Source organism: Bos taurus, chromosome 23, assembly GCF_002263795.3.
Source record: "Bos taurus isolate L1 Dominette 01449 registration number 42190680 breed Hereford chromosome 23, ARS-UCD2.0, whole genome shotgun sequence".
Classification (NCBI taxonomy): Eukaryota; Metazoa; Chordata; class Mammalia; order Artiodactyla; family Bovidae; genus Bos; species Bos taurus.
Window position 1 is genome coordinate 40,580,743 of NC_037350.1, and position 24,705 is coordinate 40,605,447.

Genomic DNA, 24,705 nt, shown 5'->3' on the forward strand with positions numbered 1-24,705 from the left:
TTGATTTTATTATCTGCCTTCTTTCTAAAAAAATTTAGTCATTTGGGTAGGGCTTAGAGTTTAGGTTTTTCCTTAGTGTTTCGGCATCTGGATTTGGGATTGATTGACATTTTAAATTTATTGAAATAACTATGAATTTACTCCTGATGGAAATAGGAACATGTTGATTTTGATTTTGCTTGGAAACGAATATCAAAGGACAATCCAATCCAAAAAGCGTTAGTAATGCTAAAACTTAGGTGACATGTCAACTCTGGGGAAAAATAAGGTGATGTTGAATTAATACTTGATGTGTTTATAGTAAGTACAAGAGTGTTGATAGATCAGTCTTGGAAAAATCTCTAGCACTGAGATTATTAGCATGGCTTTGTGTGAAAGATAGTGGCGTAAAATACTGCCTTTAACATCTGTTAGCCGTGCAAATGCCCAGTTTTCTTGTCAATAACAGGTAATAATGATTTTTCACTACTTCACAGGTTGTGGTGGAGCGGGGTGCCAGGAATATAGTCGGTGTTCAATACATGTCCATGATGACTTTGACGATCAGTGATTCCAGGCTTCACCTGAGTCATCAACAGAGAGGCATTGTTCCATTTCGAAAGTGAAAGTCAGGCTTCTATGTAAATACATGTATCGAACTTGCTTACCTCTGTGGTTAGGAAAAAAATCTCAGAGAGCATCAGATTCAGTAATGTTTATGACATTTTCTGCAGAAGAATTGTTTCTCATTTCTCTGAAGTCTTGAGATCAATAGGCAGAGAAGGAGGGGAAAGAAAAGAGTGTTTTGACGGGGTTATTCCTAAGGTCAGGAGATGTGGTGGGAAGCAATCCCTCAGCAGAACCCGAGGACCTACCATGGGTCTGCTCGCTGAGTTTTTGGCATTCTGAATTAAGAACTGTGTGGTGTGTGTGTGTGTGTGTGTGTGAAAGAGGGCGAGAGAGATTATGCAAATATGTTTCTCTTTTCTGAGAATTCAGCTCATGTGAATGAAGACTGCAGAAAACAGCCTAACTCAGTGGGAATGTTGTTTTTATAATTACAGGTCTAGGCTTTTCACATTGACCTTCTCTGCTGCCTCCCCTTCTGCTCAAGCAAAATCTGTCTGAGAAGATCTGATGGGAAGGAACTAACTGCTTAGGACTCTCCCTTGTGATGAAAGCACATGTACAGGTAAATATCTCTGGCATCTTTAACCAAAAATAGCTCTCATTTCATTGTACAAGATCCAAGGTAGTCGTGGGGATGCTTACATACCTGTTCACGTGCACACTCACACACACACACGCAAAACAAGCATACATCTGCAGATTCACGCGTTCTCCACCTCTGTATTCTTTCCATCTCTTTATAAAAATGGACCTCTTGCTTTTTGGGAAAGAAATCAACTGCTACTTATTTTCAGATCATCGACTAGGATGGTGACAAGGCATTAATAAGAAAGGGGATACCTGGCGATTGTGTTTATCAGTTCAGCTGCAGAGACCATGTCCCATCAGATGGTCTAAGGGAGCAATGCAATATATGCTGTTATATAATCTTTTTGTTCCTCTTCACAGTGCAGTGATACACATCTTTTCAAAGCAAGTCCTTTATCTACAATATGATTTTAGTGATTACATAGTATACCATTGAATACATATCCTAAGGTAATTTAATTGATCCCTTCTAGTTGGACATTTAAGTTATTTCTATTTTTTTTTTTTTTTTGGCCTTTATGCTACCAAGAATGTTCTTATGGCTTTATGTTAGTTGCCATTATTGATGGTTTCCTTGGGATAGTTCCTTAGCAGTAAATTTCTGAATTTAAGTGTTTTCAAGTTTTAAGACTCTTGACACTTGTTGCCAAATTACTTTCCAATAAAGTCATACCAGTTTATATTTCCAGAGGTGCAGTGTAGGAGAGACCTACTTCCATAAAATTTTGCCACTGCCCAGAATTTTGAAAAAAGGAAGAATATCTGCCAGTTGATTATGAGAACCAGTGTCTTTCCACATGTTGGGTTATTTTTTTAGGGTGTGGGGCAGTGCATTATTTATAAATCATACCATTTTGAAGGACCTTTCCTCTGTAGATAGTAGCATGCTTGAAACTTAACCAATAGTTGACATTTGAGAAATAAGACTAAATCAAGAAGCATGAAATCATTTGAGTCCTATTCCAAAAGAGTAATGCCATGAGAAAATGGTCATGATCAAAGTAAAAAAAAAAAGCAAAGTATGACAGTAACCGTAGCATAATCCCATTCCTGTAAAATTGTTTTTTTATTTTTCCTTCTTCCTCTCTTGTTTCATCCTCCTCTGGGATGCAGAAAGGGTATAGTATATTAGTAATCCTAGGTCTGGAGAAACTGGCTGACTGAAGTCTTCACGTCAGACCACCATTTCCCACAAAGCTCTGAAGTCTCAGAACTGCTACGACACCTGGCCAGTGGGTCCCTGGAGCAGCCCTGGTGTGAGAGCAGAGCCTCAAATCCCCCTCCAGCTCCCTGGGCCGCCTTGCTCCTGAGCTACAGCGAGGACCTTGGATCAGGCCGCCTTTCTGGCCTCTTGGAGCTGCACTGAATTCCCAGCCATTCAACTCCACATATGCAAGCTGCCGTGCTAGGCTCATCTTATTCCCTCAGTGGTATTAAATAAGCTTCCTTTCACTTAAAAAAAAATGCAAGAGAAGGTAGAATCAGAGACCTTCTTAGGAAGGAAGAAGGTCTTAGGAAATGTACACTTCTTAGGAAATATATACTTTATCCTTCATAAGCACACAAGAGAAAACTGTGGAGGTGCGAGTCCCTCAGCCCCTGAGCCACATCACGAGGCTGAAACGTAGAAGGGAAAAAGAGGCAGAGTGAGATTTGGCATTAAGGAGACAAACCCAAGGGGACTGGTCTGGCTTCAGGAAAGCTAATGCTTTTCACCGGAGACTCTGCAAGTCCTGTGTATGTACATTTGTTTTGGCCCAGGTTTCCAGTCTCATTTGCACAGCTCTGTATTTTTCAGTAAAGAGAGGAACATCTGAATTCCTAATTAAGACCGTTTAGCTTAAGAACTCCTCTTTAGTGGGCCATAAATTATTCTCCTCCAAATGATTATGAGGACACCTAAGAAAATGAAACTTGTATTTATGCACATACATATGTTATCCCAGCAATATTAATAAGTTCATAAAGGGATAGAGGACAGCAAATGTGTCAGCAAATATAGGTCGGGAAAGGAGTGCATCGTGTTCTGCCAGACTCCAGCGAGCGGAGGTAGCACGGCCATGCATCTCGGCAGCAAGGACGTGGTAAAGCTGCCATATGGGAGGTTTGGTATTTGGATAGCATTCAATTCCTCCCCAATTACAGAAGCAACAGGGACTCAGACAGAGAGGAAGAAAGGATGCTCTTGCTGTGCCTTGCTGGCTGCTGTGCAGAAATGCAGACATGTTGATTATTAGGGGCTTATGGATGAATTTCTCTAGCGAGACAGAAGAGTGGGAATATTTAACCATGTTTCACAGCAGCTGGGGTTGCCTCCATAACCAAACCGTTTTTGCAGTCATGTGAGACTGCAAGGCCAGGCCAAATCATTGTTGAAAACTCAATTCACAGAGTCCCGTAGGGCCTTTGGGGGTGCCTTCAGACTTTGCCAGTGCAGAGCGAGAGTACAGGTTTTGAATTGAAAGAAATTTGAGATGATGTCTTTCAATCCTGGTCTCACTTAGTCATTCATCCCTCATGTATTCATTCAAATACCTCTTGGGGGCTACTGGGTGGTGGCGCTAGTGGGAAAGAACCCTCCTGCCAGTGCAGGAGATGCAAGAGAAGCGGGTTCCATCCCTGGGTTGGGAAGATCCCCTGGGGGAGGAAATGGCACCCGACTCCAGTGTTCCTGCCTGGAAATCTCCATGTGCAGAGGAACTTAGTGGGCTATAGTCCATGGGGCTGCAAAGAGTTGGACATGACTGAGTGACTGAGCACACGCATGCACACACACACAGGTACTAGCAGAGTTCTAAGCACTGGAGATATGGAATGGAAGAATGTGGGCGTGGGGCCTTCCCTGATGGAGCTTACATTTCTAAGGGAGATACTGTTGATGGCATCTGAACCTGGTTTGGGTGAAGAGGGGAGATGATCTGGACCATTCAAAAAAGAGGCTTGGACCAGTTGCTAGTTGCTAATACCAGTGAAATAATTTCTTCCAAAGGAGAATCATTTAAGAGTTCTTTGGACTTCGTCTTCAAAAGTAGCCAAAGAATTCAAGTGACAGGTTATGCCAGAAAACTTTTGCAGTTAGTGAAGTTAGGGTATAACTGAGAATATTGGGAACACCACACATACCATTTAGGTGATGTTGGTATAGTGGTGAGGCAGCAGTGATTGTAAAATGAAAGTAATTAACAGGTGCACACTCTGCTGGGGCAACAGGTGTTCAACCTAGAAAAATGTTTCTTAATGGATTTCTTATGACGTCACTGTGTCTTGGGTTTAACTTTGAAGCAAATGAAAAAATTGAAAAAATAAAAGGTTTAGAGTGCATCTGAAATGAGAGACTGGAGAAACCAGTGGAGAAAGACCTGTTGATCTGGAAGGCAGAGGCAAAAAGATCCAGAGGATAGGGGCCAGCAGGAGGCCGTGACTAGTGACGGCAGGACCAGATTGGGAAATGCAGAGAGAAGACAAGAGTCAAACTTGGCTTGGATGCGCAATTGTCAGGGTCCATAGAAATCTTGCAGCCATTCATCTCTCAGTTTCAGTTCACTACAGTTGTTCAGTTGTGTCTGACTCTTTGTGACCCCATAGACTGCAGCACACCAGGCTTCCCTGTCCAACTCCCAGAGCTTACTCAAACTCATGTCCATTGAGTTGGTGATGCCATCCAACCATCTCATCCTCTGTTGTCCCCTTCTCCTCCTGCCTTCAATCTTTCCCAGCATCAGGGTCTTTTCAGATGAGTCAGTTCTTTGCATCAAGTGGCCAAATATTGAAGCTTTAGCATCAGTCCTTCCAATGAATATTCAGGACTGATTTCCTTTAGGATGGACTGGTTGGATCTCTTGCAGTCCAAGGGACTCTCAAGTGTCTTTTCCAACACCACAGTTCAAAAGCATCAATTTTTCAGCACTCAGCTTTCTTTATAGGCCAACTCTCACATCCATACATGAATACTGGAAAAACCATAGCTTTGACTAGATGGACTTTGGTTGGCAAAAAAGTCTCTCCATTTAGGTAACAGAAATAGTTGTTGTTTAGTCACCTAGTCATGTCCGATTCTTTGTGATCCCATGGACTGCAGCACACCAGGCCTCCCTGACCCTCACCATCTCCCGGAGTTTCAAGTTCATGTTCATTGCATCAGTGATGCCGTCCACCCATCTCATCCTCTGATGCCCTCTTCTCCTTCTGCCCTCAATCTTTCCCAGCATCAGGGACTTTTCCAATGAGTCATCTGTTCATATCAGGTGACCAAAATACCGAAGCTTCAGCATCAGTCCTTCCAGTGAATATTCAGAGTTTATCTCCCTTAAAATTGATTGATCTCCTTGCTGTCCAAGGGACTTTCAGGAGTCTTCTCCAGCACCACAGTTCTAAGGCATCAAGTTCTTTGATGTGTTTCTGCCTTCTTTACAGTCCAGCTCTTACAATTGTAAGTGACCACTGGGAACACCATAGCCTTGATTATATGGATCTTTGTCTGCAGAGTAATGTCTCTCCTTTTCAACACACTGTTTAGGTTTGTCATTGCTTTAGAAGTAGTACACACTGTCAATAATCTGTATTTTAACAAAGGGTGAAATGGGTACGTTTTACGCTGCTGCTGCTGCTAAGTCACTTCAGTCGTGTCCGACTCTGAAACCCCATAGACGGCAGCCCACCAGGCTCCCCCGTCCCTGGGATTCTCCAGGCAAGAACACTGGAGTGGGTTGCCATTTCCTTCTCCAACGCATGAAAGTGAAAAGTGAAAGTGAAGTCCCTCAGTCGTGTCCGACTCTTAGTGACCCCATGGACTGCAGCCTACTAGGCTCCTCCATCCATGGGATTTTCCAGGCAAGAGTACTGGAGTGGGCTGCCATTGCCTTCTCCACGTTTTACTCTATGACTTTATAAACATGGAAGACAGAAGAGTCGATGGCTCACAGTGGAGAGTGGTATTGTCTTTTTTTCAACTGTCACTCAAAGGAAGAACTGAGGTGGCATCATCCCCAGAACACACTGACCTTACTCTAACTTTGACTAATTACTTCGCTGTTCTTACCTTATCCACCATCCTTAGAGAGTGAGATGAATGATATAATTAATTTTCCCTTCTGTGGGCAAGAGCCATTAATTTTAGTTAACTTCACACAGGTTAAAGTTCTGGATCAAAAGAGTCTCCAGTTGTCACCTCTTGGCCTCTTTGATTTTTTGGTACCCTTCCCCTCAGCTTATTTGTGGGATTGTGGTTCTTCTTACCTTCCTCCCTCCATTCCTGGATGCTTTTAGTGGTCTCTTAAATAATACAAATCCACTCAGAGATTTATTTTATCTCCTTTGACCTTCAACATGGGTTTGGTAAAGGCTACATTTTTGGCTTTGGATTTACTGTCATTGAGGGACACTTTTTCTCTGTATTCTTCCTTCCTAGTCACCTTATTCTGGTGCTCAAACTTCTACCATATATTTGACTCAAATACTATTCCTTTCTTTGACAAGCCCAGTTCATTTAGTTTAGTTGTCCGTCCCATTCCCTAACCCAACCCACCCAGACCCCCAACACACACACTGGGATTTGCAACGCCCATTTCCATGGTTAAGAAAACCCTACGGATATTTATTAAATCTTTAAAATAGAGATCTTCTCCTAAATTATCTTTTAGAATAAATATGTTCTTCCTTTCTCTATACTAGTTTCATCCATTTGAAGGTAGTCTCCATAACTCATAGCCAGTTTGGGGAAAGGTATTATTTTGAGACAGCCTTTCCTAATGGCTCAGTGGTAAAGAATCCCCCTGCCAGTGCAGGAGATGCCAGTTTGATCCCTGGGTTGAGAAGATCCCCTGGAGAAGGAACCTGCTCCAGTATTCTTACCTGGGAAATCTCATGGACAGAGGAGCCAGCCAGGGGTCTCAAAGAGTTAGACACAGCTTAGCAACTAAAAAACAAAAAATTACTTTGAGACAATGATATTTTTCATGGCAAAATGAAAATCATAGAGACAAAGACTCCAGGGTATGTAGTGTTTTTTATGTAGGCATAGTTTTTCAAAACTATTTTGAAGTGTATTCGAGTATCTAAAGTAATTTACCAGACTTCTGTATACAGCATTTTATTCTTTGAAGAGTCTCATAAATAATATAATTTACTGTGTCAGTATGCAAGCATTCACATAAGTCTTTTTACCTTTCCTGAAATGAGGTAGAATATTTTGTCATATGACAGTGAAACCCATGAGAAAATGTTTGATACCAAAGCCTACCATTTTTGTTTTTTTTTTTTTTGCTTTCCATGTTGGGATGCTAAAGTAGAATGCTGCAGAAATTTCTTTCCTTCTAATACACTAACACTGCTCTCAGTGTTGGCAAACTGTACTATCCAAAGTGTGAGTGATGACTAAACGTAAAAATATCAAAGTGTCAGTATTCAGTGGTACTTTTTGAATTACTCTCTTTTTTCCTTTTAGAGTTTATCAAATGAGATGAAGCATTTAAATATGTTTTCTAAATTCTAGACTATTACCTACTATAGCCTTTGGTGTTAGAGTATGTAGAGGTGGAAAGTGAAATTTGAAAGTGAAAGTCATTCAGTTGTGTCCGACTCTTTGCGACCCCATGGGCTATGCAGTCTATGGAATTCTCCAGGCCAGGATACTGGAGTGGGTAGCCTTTCCCTTATCCAGGGGATCTTCTCAATCCCGGGGATCGAACCCAGGTCTCCCTCAGTGCAGGCGGATTCTTTACCAGCTGAGCCACAAGGGAAGCCCTTAGAGATGGAAGGGAACATGAAAATCATTTAGACCCCTTCCCCCGCTAACTCAGGACCCCCTCAAAACTCATTAGTGCTTCATTTCACCAAGGGTCAAATATTGAGTCATTGATTGTTCATTGATTGTTAAAAGAACCATTATCATTAGGAGATTTAGAAATATGCGATATACAGACATTCTTTGGAATAATGTACTTGCTTGAGTTAGCAAGAAACGGAAGACTCATGCCTCTAGAGGCCAAGCGGTATCAAGGATTATGATTATCTCTTTAGATTAAATGAGAACTACATCAGTGATATTTTTTTAGATTTTTACTGTCTGAATAAAATTTAGGAAGGTTTTTTCTAGGACTTGGCAATTTACTCTGCCTCCTGTTTTCTCTTTGGGAATACTCTTTCTTCTTTCTCATTTTTCTTTTCTTTAAAGTGAAGACAACAGGTCACTGTGAGGATTATATGCGTATAAACTTTTAGAACATTTTCTGTCCTGGCGCCTGGTTAAAGCATCTGCTACTGCTAATTCTACTCTGTTATTTCTCCCTCCTATTTCACATTCTGTTTTTTTTTTCCTGGTAGAGAGTTTTCTTGAGTAGCTAAAATAAATAAATATAACCAAACAAAACGAGCAACTGAGTGCTGATATCAAATGCTTTATAAGCTGGGGGTGTGTTTGGCTCCCCTGGCAGAGATGTGAGCTTCTGAGTGCATCTATGGCTGAACTCAAGTTCAAGTGGAACGCCCTGGGTCTGGGGATCAGGGGAGCTTTGAACAAAGTACTCGCTTTGCCTCCAAGTTTTCTATGAAATATTTGTTTCGTGAGTGGGCTACTCTCTGAGGCTTCTTCCACTTCTGAAAAAGATCGTCAGCTGACATCCTTGATGTTTTAAGGCTTTGAAGTCCCTGTAGAAAAGAACCTGTGAAAAGCCCCAGTCACCGTTTCTGTTCTCTCTGTGCGTTTCTTGTGTATGTGTTGAGTGTTTTCTGGTTTTTTTCCTCCTTCATATTCAGGTGGAGCTAAAGAATGATCTGCTCCTCCAGTGTGGTGATGGTGATACAAAATAAAGCCAAACAAATCACTGCTTTCCTGCATCAAGGCAACCCCCTCCAGATGCCGAACCTCTTAAACGGGTATTCAGATGGCACAGGACGAGCACTTCGCTTGCCACTGAAATACAGCCATCTCTGGAGTGAAATTTGGCAGCTGTGTAAGTCGAGCTGCAGCACTTATATGACAGTTTGGGGAAAGGAGGGAGACGGAAATAGCAGATTCCAAAATAATCCAATTAAAAGAGCCTGGAAAGTGGAGTTGGGCAACAGGAAGGGAGGATGGGATGCCCCGAAGGTGGATTATCTCTGTGGGTTGGAAAGGCTAACTTCAGGTCCAGAAGCTCAATGGTGGCCACACTCAATAATCTCCTACACCCGCCGGAGAGGGGGCTTGTCTGCTAGGCCACTGGGCTATAATCTTGTGATTTTTCTCTCTCTGTTCCCAGTGGTCTAATTATTAGGCTGTGTTGGCACTTAAATAGATCTGTCTTTTAGAGCCACCTCCTCCTTTTGCCCCCTGCATAGGATAATATCATGGTGCAGTGTTTATGACACCAGAATGTACCATGCTGAACAGTTGTTATATTAAAGCACCTTTTAAATGGCTCAGGCAAAATGATCTTGCAGATCAGAAAGGACAGCCCCCTCCCCCTCCAAAAAAAGAAAGGACAGCCCTTCTATTTAATTCAAAGATCTTTGCAGTAACAGTGACTGGGAAGAAGATTCAAGAAATGGGCCTGGTAGATGAATGCAGTTGGATAAAAATGGCAACTTCTTCAGATTTTTCTAGGAGTACAAGTTAACGTCGTGATAAATATTAGAATAAGATCATGGAAGTCATAGTAAAATTGATAAAATTGAAAAACATTCAACAATGTGCACAAAACAATTTTTTTAAAGCCCAGAGGAAAGAATTGTCAATGTAGAAATAATCAGATCATCAGTTCATAGGACATCAGATCTCTCAAGAGGGAGATTCCAGGGAATAAAGGAAGCAGATACTAAAGGAACCAGGGCATTTTAATTTAACCAGAGAAGAGAGAACTTTTAAAATATATATATAGGGAAAATTTTAAAGTATGCAGTTTCATTTAGAAGCTCATAAAAATCTGAGATTTTTTTTTTTTTTTAAATCTATGAAACAGAGATAATTATATCTAACAGGTATGCTGTGATCAAGTGTGGGAATGCTTAAAAACTGTATGGTGAGTTGTAAGGCCCTCTGCATATGTTATTTTGTAAACATGCGGCATTCTTATGCAGAAGCTGATAGGGAGAGTAATCCCCTGTGTGTGCAAGAATAACTTAGAGGACCAACCACTTGGAGGAAAAATCTATTGTGAATAATTTAAAAATATATGTGAATTTTTTTTCGGCTCCTCATTTTTCTGGCCCAGAAATTCTATGTTTATGGTATTTTTCTAAAAATTTTCCAGCTAGCTCTGTTAACAGAGTTGTCCATTCTCTGTTAAGTTAGAAACCACATGATTTTATAGTAAATATTGCTTCTGAGTAAACTTTGAATAACAGACTAAAAAAAAAAAGAATGTCTTATTTTATTTAATAATCCTCATTTTAGGAGGTTTGGGCAGAACTAGGAGGGGGGTCTGTGAGAGGGACAAGAGTTAAATAAGTAGGGTGCTAAGTGATGAAGACTTTGCCACAGAAAAGGTGAAGCACAGTAAATTTATCCACAGTGTGGGCTGGCATGCTGAAATTCCCTTTATGCAGCAGCCCATCTGTCTCATTAGCTTCTGTGTCTCTTAATCACAGACTCCATGAAGTGTCTACTTGGCTCTTTTAAAGCATTTTATCTTAATCTGCTACAAAAGTTAATGAAAGGAAATCAACTGGATTAGATGCTGTTTGTGTATATTCCCATGCAAGTTGGGGGTGTGGAACAAGCTCTATTTATAAGTGAATATTACCATAGGGACCAGTCTGTATGCATATGAGTGTATTTGTATATTGCACTCATGTACATGTGTGCATTTGTGTGGATATGCACAGACACGGCACATAGGTGCATCTGCTCTATACACCCTCTCGTGGAAAAGACACATTGACGTTAATTAGAAAGGATGATACCAAATAGTGAAAGTAGAATTCCTTTTAGCAGCCGTTACTATTAAAATTAAAGTGCTGGATACAACATTGTGTGTGCAGGAGAGTTTGCTTATTCATCCTTCAGAACAATAGTAGGAGTTAAATATTAACAGATTTAAGTGTCAATAAGGGTCTAAAAATAGGCATTCCCTATTGTGTGCAGGTCTTGCAATACAAACATGTCTGGTTGCTTGGAATTCAAAGTGCTTTGGATAAAGAATGTTGTAGAATGCAATTTGTGGCAGAAAATGTGTCCAGGATGTTTGTTTATTATTCCTGAGAATGTTTGCAGGACTGAACTATCACATATAGAAAAGAACAGCTTTGTTTGGAAAATACAGTCGGAGCAGTACAAGAAAATTGAATTAAGTAAAGAAACTTAGGGAGACCATCTTTGATTGATGATGCTTCTTATTTGCTCTTCATTATTCCCTGTGAAGGAGTAAAAACTATGAAATTGGATTTGAAAACTGGATTAAGACAAATGGCTTCTCAAATTTTTTTTTTTACCTTAACTGTTTGCAATTTTTTTAGTAAAGCACAGAGTCACTGTATAAAGAGTCTATGTTTACTACATTAGATCTTCCTAAACAGTGTGTCCTTGAGGTTTGATTTTAGGAATTAGTTTAGAAGATGCAGAGGCAGAGTGTATCTAGTAACTGTGTGATGGTATTTGTCTCTATTTATTGCATATACCTACTTTTTTATAGAGTGAGCAGTGGAGTAAAAGGGAGGACAAAACACTGTTTTTCTTAAGTCTTTCCTGCCTACCTGTCACCCTACATTTTCTTCTCCAGGTAAAATTTACAGTCTTAGCATTTGACCCATCGCTATACAGGCTTCCCCCACTATCCGAAAGTAGAGAGTGCCTGTGAAAAATCTTATGTAAGCTGAAATGGCTTTAAAGTGAAGAAGCTATTACCTTAGGACACATCTCGCTAACGGCCGCACAAAATGAATGGAGGGAAAGCACAGATGCTCGCAAATGCAGTTCAGATCTCTGGGGCTGGGATGCTAAGGTGCTGACTGTAGTTCCCAGGAAGGAGCTTGGCAGTGCCGCTGTTTTGCTGGGGGTGTTAACCGCTGCTGCAAAACGAGTGTTGCAACTGTGTTCACTTTTCACCTGTTTCTGTGAAAGCCAAAATCCTCTTCGGATTTCTTTCCATCAGCAAAAGTAGGTGCTAATGTAGGCCTTTCGTAAAAAGGAAGTATCATGAAGTGACCTTTTGAGAAGTGGGTGATACTTGCATTCTCCAAATACTTTTATCAGAGATGTATAGACAGTCACATGAATTTCTGTTAACTAAGCTATAAACATCTTGAAAAAAGGAACTGTTTTATTTGCTGTCCCGCTAGCACCTAAGCCAAGGGCCTAAACATAATTTGTTTAATGAATGAATGAATGACTCAATTGATGCATCAAACACCTACTTTTCAAAAGTGCCAGGATTCTTTAAAGATCTGGAAGGACTGAGGAATGGCCACAGATTGGAAGAGAGCCACAGCAACTCAATGTAAGGGGAAACCTGAGACTGGATCCTGAAACAGGGAAAAGGTGTTGGTGGAAAACTGGTAGCATCTTAATGGATTCTGTAGTTTAGTTAGCGGAACTGTGTGTGCTCCGTTGCCCAGTTGGGTCTTTCTGCAGGCCCGTGGACTGTAGTCCACCAGGCTCCTCTGTCTGTGGGGTTATAGACCAAGGTTCATGTTTTGGTCTTGATCATTGTTCTGTGGTTATGTGAGATGTTGACTTAAAGAGAAGCTGGGTGATGGGTACAAGGGAACACTCCCGTTTCGGCAGCTCTCTGTGTATCTTGCTGTTGTTTTTCAGTTGCTAAGTCATGTCTGAATCTATGCAACCCCATGAACTGCAGCACCCCAGCTTCCTTCTCCATCACTATCTCCCAGAGTGTGCTCAAATTCAAGTCCATTGAGTCAGTGATGCCATCCAATCATCTGCTCCTCTGTCACCCCCTTTTGCTCCTGCCTCCATCTTTCCCAGTATCAGAGTCTTTTCCAGTGAGTCAGCCCTTTCCATCAGGTGGCCCTAAATGTCTAAAATTATCTTTATGGAAATTTAGTTGAAGGTGCAAAACCAACCCATAGGAAGCAAGTAGAGAGTCACACATGACAGTATCTCGCTGACAACTTGGGATGGAGGTGGCCAGCTCTGGGCTGAGTCTGTGTTGAGGGGAACGAGAGTTGACTTGGGATTTGAGTGGCCAGCAAGAGCTTCATTAGAGAAGGAAAACTTGATTTGCACCTTGAGAGGAGGGGTAGACGTGACGGATGGTGCATGCTGGGAAGTTGTTCTAGTTGCAGGGACAGCGGGGGCAAAGGCACAAGAGGGGAATACTGGTGACCTGTGCGGCTGAGTGACGTGTGTGCTTTTGCTGGAGATCCGTGTGAAAGAGCACTGAGAAGCTTTGGGAAAGACAGAGCAGAGGATCCTTAAGATTGCGGAAGAGTTTGAAGTTGTTAGGGCAGTTGATGCAGAACTGCAAGTTCTTGTTAAAGGAAGTGACTCCGTAACATGACATATGCATGCAGTTGGTGACAGGATATCCAGACTGGCTGGAGTTGGGAACGATGGAGGTCGTAGGCTAGGAGTTAGAAATAGGTAATGAGAGCTTATACATCTGAGGCCTGGGTTGGGAAGGATGGGGGTGTCAGAAATTTTTTTTTTTAATATTTATTTGGCTGTGCTGGCTCTTAGTTGCAGCACTTGTAATCTTTCGTTGTGACATGTGGGATCTAGTTCCCTGTCCAGGGATGAGACCTGTGTCCCCTGCCTCGGGACTGCAGATTCTTAGCCACTGGGCCACCAGAGAAGTTCCCGCAGCATGTAAACTTGACTTTCACATATGTTTTTAACAATGAGAACTCTCCATGGAATGTGAGTTTGCCCACGGTGGATTCAAAACATGACTTAAATGGCAGTGTGTTGAATAATATGAATAGATGTTTTTTGGAGAATGTAAAAAGAAATGCCATCTTTTGGCAATGGCAGAACACTCTGGTAAGTGACTACTGGGTCCCCTTTATGGGCCTGCTGTGGGGGCACATATGTTCAAACTGGCAAGATAAAGAGTCTTTTATGTCCTTTTTAACTCCTGCACTGACTTCAGGACTTTTTCATAGGGAACTTATTTCAAAATTGTAATTATAGTCAGTGGTTCTATGTAAAGATTTTATAGAAAAATACTTTGTGCAGTGGGTCTTTCTACAGTCCCATAGATGCCAGCCCATTTTCCTCCCTTCTCAGAGTGCCTTTACTGCAGTGGGTGTCTCATTTTCTTTTGGCAGCCGAAGTGGAAGTCGCATGCTGAGTGCGGGGAACCATTTTGAACTTGTTCTCAAAAAAGTTGCAAGGCGAAGGCAAGCGAGACCCCTGCTCTGTAATCCCCAGTGGAGTTCCATAGGATGGGGAAACCCATCAAGACATCCCCTGTCAATGAGGTGGTGCACACATATCATACAGGTTAATTCATTATTTCTTAAGATGCCACGTGGGAAGTGCATGACCGTTTAACCTCATGGGCCTTTCAGAGACACAACAAAGAAATGAGCGTGGAATGGGCCAGAAAATTGCTGCTGGAAGGAGCAAAGCTAGAAAGCCAATTTTTAGGATTAGACCAAATCTGTTTAAATTTATATTAGAGCTTTACTGTACCTTATAACAACTCAATAATGAAATATGGAGGATATTTACAGAGCAAGAGGTGGAGGGTAGTTAAAATTCTTTCCCTTTTTCACTCTCATCTTTCCTTCTTTAGTCTTTTTTCCCCCCTTTCCCATTAAAAGTAAACTGAAGGAATGAATAAGAGGATGAAGTGAACAAGCTGCTTTTAACAAAATTTGAGTGATGCCACTTCTGTGAATTTTGTCTAAAAATTATATAATCCTCGTTTTCCCATCCAGCGCATACGCTTCTGCAACCCTAATCCACTTGTAAAATCTGGAAATAATAGGGAAAAGCCTTCTCAGCAAAGAGAAAAATGAAAGACCAAAATCCTGCACTTGACCCTGTAGGTGAGGCCCTGAGATACTCAGAGCCCTGTTGGCTTAGCAGGACACTCAACGTAAGGTTAATGATTTACCAAGTTTGCTTATCCAGTTCCCCAAGTAAATTAAAAAGAGAAGACCTTCTAGTGTAAATATATAGACCACAGTGAAGGAAGAAGTAAAACTAGAAGCAATATAAATCTCAGCAGGGTGGGGCGTTTTGTTTGCAGGCAGACCAACTCAGTGGATTATTCAGGGTAGGCAAACGTAAAGGACTTTCCTGAGATGCAACAAAAAGGTGATGATGCAGAGGGCAAGGCTGTTGTGGTAAGATACAACCCCAGGCCTCAAGGAGGAACACAATAGGAGTTTCTTTCTCAGTCATTTTATAGTTAATTTGGGGCTCCCCTGGTGGCTCAGTGGTAAAGAATCCACGTGCAATGCAGGAGATGGGGGTTCGATCCCTGGGTTGGGAAGATCCCCTGCAGGAGGGGAAATGGAAACCCACCCTAGTATTCTTGCCTGGAGAATCCCATGGACAGAGAAGCCTGGTGGGCTACAGTCCTTGGGGTCTCAAAGAGTTGCATATGGCTGAAGCAACTGAACACACATGCATGTATAGTTAACTTGGGGGATTCCACAGGCTGTGGTAGAGATACACGCATGGTGGTAATTCTCAGACCCTGAGTCCTTCCATCTCGTGGCTCAGCTGTTCCCTAGGGTCAATGGGAGACCTTAACCATCTTCTGCAGCTATTTGGCCAATAGCCAGGAGGAAAAGAGAGTGTGACTCTTCTCACTGGAGGTTTGTTAGTGGACATGTGGTTCTCTTTCACATTCCCTGGGTCAGGATTTAGTACCATGGACATACCTAACTGCAACTAAAACTGGGAAATGTCAAACTATATGCCAGGGAAGCTGGTTTGTTGAACACAAACCAGCCTCTGCTTCAATTGGATACCTTCACGAGCAGGATATCATCACAGGGTGTGGCTAGGATGGGGGCAGAGGATGATATCCTGCTCGTGAAGGTATCCAATTGAAGCATAGAGTCAACTTGCTTGAGAACTGTCCATACTAGAATTTGTCTACCGTATGGGCTTACTCGGAGAAGGAGATGGCACCCCACTCCAGTACTCTTGCCTGGAAAGTCCCATGGACGGAGGAGCCTGGTGGGCTGCAGTCCATGGGGTCGCGAAGAGTTGGACACAACTGAGTGACTTCCCTTTCACTTTTCACTTTAATACATTGGAGAAGGAAATGGCAACCCACTCCAGTGTTCTTGCCTGGAGAATCCCAGGGACAGGGGAGCCTGGTGGGCTGCCATCTATGGGGTCGCACAGAGTCGGACACAACTGATGCGACTTAGCAGCAGCAGCAGCGTGGGCTTACTAGATCTTGTTTGCCTTTCTACAAAATCAAGCCTTATTTATAACATCATTTCTCTGAGAAAATGAGTTTGGAATTGCAAACAACTGACTTAGAAGTGAACTTTCTGTACACAACTCATTCATAAGTTGAGGACTGCCTGTATGAGGCATGTAACCCAGAGATAACATTTATCTGTGCCTTATCCGTATGAGCTTGTCAAGTTAACTTATGTTTACTTTTCTCTGCCTTCATTTTGTTGATAGCCTCCCTCTTAAAATTTAATACTGTCTTTATGTGTTGAGAAATATTTTCTTTGGAGGAGCCTTAAATATTCTGTGTATTGGAATAGTGATTTTATCTCCCTATGTATCTTTAGTGGGATTCATGGCTATGAAAGTCTATTGCTCAGGCAGTCTTTAAATTGTAGAAAAATTGAGAGCTATTAAAAGGAAGTGGGGGGCGGGGAAGGAATTCGCTTCTCATATTACCCTGGGCTGTCAAATATCTTGCAATGTAATTACTGCGTTGGTTTGTAAAGGTTAAAGAACTCTGAAGTTTGTAATTCTCTTTTGCATGTGTGTTTCACACATAAAGGGAGAAATCTGACAGATCGCTACAAAATGCCTTGTTAACATAAAAGTTCTGAGCAGTTTACAGTTTGTCAACACAGAGACATAATTCTTGGCTTTTACATTTGCTTTCACTAATATCTGATGAATCAGTTATTTGCTCCATGGAGCTCATTTGGAGATTACAAACCCATTTATTTCTAATCTGTAGCGTGTGTAACACGAGCACAGAAATATTCCTAATATCATGGAACGCTGATCTTAGAAATGCTTCTTCTTGGAGAACTTGCTATCCATATACAAGTAAAAATTTCTACTGTTAGCAGAGCAGCTGACAGAATATGATCACAAATGTTGGGGATGCTGTTCTGCTCTGAGGTAGAAAACTGAGGACTGTGTAAGCTTGTCATAGTTACAATTTTCAGGGTGAAGTGCTTCCATATTAAAAAGAATACTTTGTCTCCCTCCCACCCTTGAACATGTATGCACCCCAGCAGTGTTAAGAAACTGCTTCGGCTGTTACTCTGACTGGTACTTGCAGGCTCAGATTCTGATGCTAGCGTAATTAATGTTTAGTGAATAGCAGTCACATGTAATGATCGCTCCCTTCTGTTTAAAACCATACTGCAGCCCATGCAAGAAACATTTTCTTCTAATTTTAAGTTTGCATACTTTATTGTATCTCTTGATGGTTTTTCTTTTCTGTTGAAACTATGAGAATAATTTTGATGTCATGATCTTTCTGCTATCCCCAGGTTGCAGTCACTGTCCCCCGAATTCTCCTTATAGATTCCAGGTTAACTTTATGTTAAATGTGGTTCAGCAGTAAAGAACATGTGTGCAATGCAGGAGACACAGGTTAGATCCCTGGGTTGGAAGATTACCTGGAGAAGGGAATGGCAGCCCTCTCCAGTATTCTTGCCTGGAGAATCCCATGGACAGAGGAGCCTGGCGGACTACAGTCCATGGGATCACAAGAGTCAGACACGACTTGGTACCTAAACCACCACCAAATATTCATTAATTAACTAATACTTTTGAAAGTATTTTATAGAAATTGAATGACAGAAAGCTGAGGTTTAGTACAAAGAAGCCCATATGACTGTGAAAGAAAGCACTTTATGAACAGTGGAGTACTATATAAAAGTGAGGCATTAAAATCAAATACTCTTAGGTTTTTACTGAACGTTGACTGTCAAAACATATAAAAGACATATATTTTCCTGTAAGTACGCTGCTGATAATGTTACAAGAGTAGCTAGAAGTTATTCCAATATTGAAGTGGGCGTTTAGGGGAATTGAAGAGTTCTAAAAGCCAACAGAGGGGAAACTCTTGGACCCACCTCTTTAAGACCCCACAGGAAACATGGTACCATCTGAATGTTTCAACCTTACCCAAGCAAAAGCAAAATAGAATGTTGTACTTTTTATATCTGGATACAGAAACATGAATGCTGAATGTAGAATATAAATCGTTAAATTTAATGGGTTTATGTTTTATGACCATCTCCAGTTTTACAGATTTCTAGATACCTAGAGATACATAGTAGATTTATTCTTATTAAATCTTATATAAAATTAAATCTTATATAAATTTCTCTTAGTTTCCAGTGTCATAAAAAATCCCTTTTGTCTCTTTCTAGACACCTATGCCCATCCCCTACCAGGTAGAATCCTGAAGTTTCCGGCTCCGATAGGAGTTGGATGCGTTTGTAGATTATATAGACATAATGCGGTTGGCACCTCTTCATGGAAATTGGGCTCAGTGGGCGACTTCACAGTTTCCTAATGTGCTTGCCTCGGTAGAAATTGATGTTTTACAACTGACATGCCATTGACCACAGGAACTTGTTATAAAACATGATGTTTATCATTTGTTTTGCGTCTTCGGCCATGAACGTTAAAGCCAAAGCATGAAGAGACTTTAAAAAGGCGCTATCAAGCGTATGTTTTAAGACAGTTTACATGAGACTTCTTTGAGCAATGCTTCCATCTTCGATTCCTGGACCATTCAAATAATAAAGGCACTTCTCTGTGTGCGGACAAAAGCCAGTATTACCAGAGACCCTCAGAGTCATGTGGAAGTGTTAATAATAATAATAATAATCATTGTTATTGTTGTGATTATTATTGTTGCAAATGAGTAAATTAGCCTTCTGATTTTTTAACATCAGTGTTCCCTTAAAAACACTGTTGACGCTTATGAAAAAGCTTGGTTTCCTGGAACCAATAATATTATGAGGCCACTTTTTAGGCAGTTATTAGCATGTAAATCAAACCTCAGATGCACGGTGGGGAATGGTTTTTCAATACTTTCTCTTTGCAATTTGTTCCCCAAAGAAAATGATGTTCAGTGGAGTCATTTGGAGGAAACGTTGCTTTTAAGGACCCTGTCCTCGTGGTGTGGAGAAACCAAAATCAGTGCTTCAGAGCACCCGCCTTGGTATTTTTCAGGAGCTTTAAACTCCTGTGTATAAAAGGCCCGTCCACCTTAAAGCTTTTGCCTGTGAAAGATCAAGCAGAGATTGATTTTTACCCACTGTGCGCCTGGGGAAACAGAAGGCACTAGCCAAGATTGAAAGAAGCAGAGAAAGGAGAAGAGAAATAACCTCCCTGGCACCCACCTGAGAACGTCTCCGGAGGAGGAGGAGGATCAATATCTCGTGATATTCATAAGGAAGGGAACTGCTGGAATGCAGCCTTTCCTACGCTCTGCCCATCAGGGCCTCTCACCCAGGGAAGACCAAGAGTCTTTATTCAGAGAGAGGAAGCGGGACGCTTTCAGAACCATGTAGCTAACGTTCTTCTTTTTAAAACTGTACAATCGGTGCTTTTTACTGCATTCACAGAACTGTGCATCTCTCTAACCGCAATACATTTTAGAACATTTGCATCAGCCCCAAAAGGAACCCTATATCCATTAGCAGTCAATTCCCATTTTCCTGCGACCCTTCGCCCCCAGCTCCTGGCAACCAGGAATCTGTTTTCTTTACATCTAGATTTGACTGTTGTAGATGTTTCCTATAAATGGAATCATGCGCTATGTGGACTTTCGTGCCTGGCTCCTTCTACTTAGTGTGTTGTTTTTAAGGTCCGTCCACGTTAAAAGCTTGTTATCAGTGTTCGGTGTTTATTGTGATAATGATATGCCATTGTGTGGAGAGGCCAGGTTTTGTTTATCCATTCGTGAGTTGGTGGTGCCTTGAGTTGTTTCTGCTTTTTGGCCGTCATGAATAATGCTGCTGTGAACATTCCTGAACAAGCTTTTGTGGGGCCATGTTTTCGTTTCTCTGGGTAGCTTGCTTTTAAACAGTTAGGAATTCAGAGAGTAAATGATTCTTTCCCCTTTCATACGTTTGTTTGCTTCACTTCTGTTTCTTCTCTTTTCTTGCCCATCTCGCTCTCCTAAAAATAATTTTCCTTGAGAACGTTGTTGTAGAGGAGTAAGAACATCAGTTACCTTTTGCTAATCACCAACCCCTAGCATCTCTTCTTTTTTGAAGCTGTTTTTTAAACATAATTGAAATATAGTTGATTTACAACATTGTGTTAATTTCTGGTATCTGTGGTCGTTGTTCGCTCACTAAGGCTTGCTGGACTCTCTGCCACTGCACGGACTGCAGCACTCCAGTCTCCTCTGTCCTCTGCTGTCTCCCAGAGTTTGCTCACATTCATGTCCATTGAGTCGCTGATGCTATCTAGCCATCTCATCCTCTGCCTCTTCCCTCTGCTTTTGCCTTCCATCTTTCCCAGAATCAGGATCTTTGCCAATGAATTGGCTCTTCTCACTAGGTGGCCAGTGTATCAGAGTTTCACCTTCAGCATCCGTCCTTCCAATGAATAGTCAGGACTGGTTTCCTTTAGGATTGACTAGTTTGATCTCCTTGCAATCCAAGGGACTCTCAAGAGTCTTCTCCAACACCGCAGCTCAAAAGCATCAATTCTTCAGCGCTCAGCCTTCTTTGTAGTCCAACATGACCACTGGAAAAACCATAGCTTTGATTCTGTGAACCTTTGTTGGCAAAGTGATATCTCTGCTTTTTAATACAGTGTCTAGATTTGTCATGGCTTCTGGTTTATAACAAAGTAATTCGGTTATAATTTTTCAGATTATTTTTCATTATAGTTTATTACAAGATGTTGAAGATAGTCCCTGTCACCAGCCTCTTATCTAAGCATCATGGAAATGTTGCAGCATTTCTTCTTTACCGATGTGATGTGCTGTGCTTATTTGCTCACTCATGTCTAACTCTTTTGTGACCTCAGGGACTGTAACCTGCCAGGCTCCTCTGTCCATGGGATTCTCCAGGCAGGAATACTGGAGTGGGTTGCCATGCCTTCCTCCAGGGGATCTTACCACCAGGGATCGAGCCAGGTCTCCCACATTGCAGGCAGATTCTTTACCGTCTGAGCTACCAGGGAAGCCCACCAAGGTGATGGGTCAGGTTTAAAGAGGCTCCATGAAGCCTGAAGCATCCATCCGGTCAGTGGTGGGGAGCTGGAACTTGAACCGGCCACTGTTTTACTCTTAAACGCACTGCTCTCTGTTGCCTCCCTCAGGATAATATTAACCCAGGTCATGCACCTGTTCGTCTGACAGAGAGTTCTGCTTCTATGTACGGGCCTTTCTCTGATTTGATTGTGAAAAGTGAGAAACGTGGTTCCGAGACTCTTCATCACCTGCTCTTGGACCTGGGGCGGGCAGTTGTGTTCCCCTGACACAGTGGTTGTGGAGTATCCCCCTGTCTGTCTGGATGAGGGCACATCATGGAAGCCTGGTGCCGGCAGGGGTCAGGTGAGCCCGACTCTTCTGACCCTTTGCCCTCCCGTTGCTCCGTCTGTTCACCTTAAGATTTGATCTCTCCTTCACTCGAGCCACCTGCAGACACTGGCACACCTATGACCTGTGTATCACCTTGAACCAGTAGCCTTTGGACCTTTCTATGTCTTGAAATCTCAGACTCTGCAATTCCCCTCTCTGGTCACAGCGTCCCCTGTTTTCCCTCCCCTCCTCTTCATCCAGCCACCACACTCACCATTTCAGCTGCGTTCAGGTTCACTTTCTCCCTCCCCGGCCCATGGTTTAAAAGGTTCACTAAAAAGTTGGCTTAAAGCTCAACATTCAGAAAACTAAGATCATGGCATCCGGTCCCATCACTTCATGGCAAATAGATGGGGAAACAGTGGAAACAGTGGCTGACTTTATTTTGGGGGGCTCCAAAATCTCTGCAGATGGTGACTGCAGCCATGAAAATAAAAGATGCTTACTCCTTGGCAGAAAAGCTATGACCAACCTAGACAGCATATTTAAAAAGCAGAGACACTGTTCTCCATAGTGGCTGTACTAGTTTGCATTCCCACCAACAGTGTAAGAGGGTTTCCTTTTCTCCCCACCCTCTCCAGCATTTATTACTTATAGACTTTTGGATCACAGCCATTCTGACTGGTGTGAAATGGTACCTCATAGTGGTTTTGATTTGCATTTCTCTGATAATGAGTGATGTTGAGCATCTTTTCATGTGTTTGTTAGCCATCTGTATGAAACGAGATGCCAGTCCAGGTTCGATGCATGATACTGGATGCTTGGGGCTAGTGCACTGGGACGACCCAGAGGGATGGTATGGGCGGGGAGGAGGGTGGAGGGTTCAGGATAGGGAACACATGTATACCTGTGGCGGATTTGTTTTGATATTTGGGAAAACTAATACAATTATGTAAAGTTTAAAAATAAAATAAAATTAAAAAAAAAAAAGCAGAGACATTACTTTGCCAACAAAGGTCTGTCTAGTCAAGGCTGTGGTTTTTCCAGTAGTCATGTATGGATGTGAGAGTTGGACTATAAAGAAAGCTGAGCAGTGAAGAATTGATGCTTTTGAACTGTGGTGTTGGAGAAGACTCTTGGGAGTCCCTTGGACTGCAAGGAGATCCAACCAGTCCATCCTAAAGGAGATCAGTCCTGGGTGTTCATTGGAAGGACTGATGTTGAAGCTGAAACTCCAATACTTTGGCTACCTGATGCGAAGAGCTGACTCGTTTGAAAAGACCTGGATGCTGGGAAAAATTTAAGGCAAGAGGAGAAGGGGACAACAGAGGATGAGATGGTTGGATGGCATCACCGACTCAATGGACATGAGTTTGGGTAGACTCCGGGAGTTGGTGATAGACAGGGAGGCCTGGCATGCTGTGGTCCATGGGGTTGCAAAGAGTCGGACACGACTGAGCAACTGAACTGAACTATAGTCTCCCGATAGTTGAGTGTCACACAGTCCTTTCCAAACACCAACCCTGGGTGATCCCTGCCACTCACACAGCTGCCCAGAGGTCCCCACACCCAGTGGATTGGGCCAGCTGTCGATCCTTGCTCGTCATTTGAGACAGGTTCCCATGGTTTCTTCTCCAGCATACGCACTGTCACATTTCCCCATGCAACCTGTTCCTAACTTTTCCTGTCTCTTCAAAACGTACCATGTCTCCCGCTTTCCGTGAATGAGGGGCCCTGCAATGATTCCTCCACTTCTCCCCTTTTCCCTTGAGCTTTGTGCATCGTCCCGGCCCCGCTTATCTTAGATCCACAATTGAATCTGGCCTCTAGTATCAGATGTTACCACGTGCTACATAACCAAGACATCAAGAATTCAGAGAAATTTTTCTGAAGGCTAGCTAGCTGGGAAGGCTGCATTTTACAGAATGTTTCTCAAAATTCTTTTGACTCTATTTCTTCAGCAGTTTCTCTAAGCTATGTAGCTGCTGCTGCTGCTGCTAAGTCGCTTCAGTTGTGTCCGACTTTGTGCGACCCCATAGACGGCCTCCCACCAGGCTCCCCCATCCCTGGGATTCTCCAGGCAAGAACACTGGAGTGGGTTGCCGTTTCCTTCTCCAATGCATGAAAGTGAAAGTGAAGTCGCTCAGTTGTGTCCGACTCTTAGCGACCCCATGGACTGCCACCTACCAGGCTCCTCCATCCATGGGATTTTCCAGGCAAGAGTACTGGAGTGGGGTGCCATTGAGGCCACCCCAATCACTCACCCCCATCCTCTCCTCTCTGGACACAGGAGAAGGGAAGGAGAGGGGCTATGTTCTCATCTGTGAAAGATGACATTGACATTTTTGACTAAACTAAAGTTGGGGTTGGCCAGTCAGCAACGCTGCCTTCCATTCTATCCACCGGACGATGGAAAACGGCTGTAATGGCTCGGGAACGTTATAAGGGTGGGTGGGGGTTGCTGAGTAAGCCTTGCCATCTCTTTTGCCGTGATAGATGTGTGTCTTCAAGGGAATCCAAAAAGTTCTGCTTGACAGATGAGGTTAAAAGTACACAGATGTGCTGTAATGCCTGTGAGAGGGTTAACATGAAAAGTTTTGTGTGAGCCCAGAATCCTGTCCTTTTGCTGACCCATCACCAGGGACCTGGCATGCTGCAGTCCGTGTGGTCGCCAAGAGTTGGACACGACTGAGCAACTGAACTGAACTGAACACCACGGACCACTCTGTCCCGCCCGGTCACTCAGGACCCCTTCAAAGGGGAGTTGGGGGGCTACATCTCCCCTCTCTCCTCTTCACACCTCCTCCCCTCCACCCTTCTTAGAGCAAGCACTTAAGGGAACTTCTTATGAATTCACTGTAGTGTTTATCAAGATGTTTTTACAGCTAGTTTGTTCTTAATTCAG

The 24,705-nt window shown here is 42.5% G+C and overlaps 1 protein-coding gene across 24 annotated transcripts in view; it reads left to right on the forward strand.

Moving 5' to 3' along the window:
- ATXN1 (ataxin 1) overlaps window positions 1-24,705 on the forward strand; it is a 419,791-nt gene that overhangs the window by 165,063 nt on the left and 230,023 nt on the right. For 20 of the 24 annotated variants that reach the window (XM_059880662.1, XM_059880654.1, XM_059880664.1 and 17 more), the window contains one exon: window positions 1,044-1,171. The gene's annotated coding sequence lies outside the window, so the exon portion shown is untranslated. Of the gene's footprint in view, window positions 1-1,043; window positions 9,147-24,705 lie in introns of all 24 variants that reach the window. The other 4 variants (XM_059880661.1, XM_059880667.1, XM_059880658.1 and 1 more) reach the window with 3 other exon arrangements.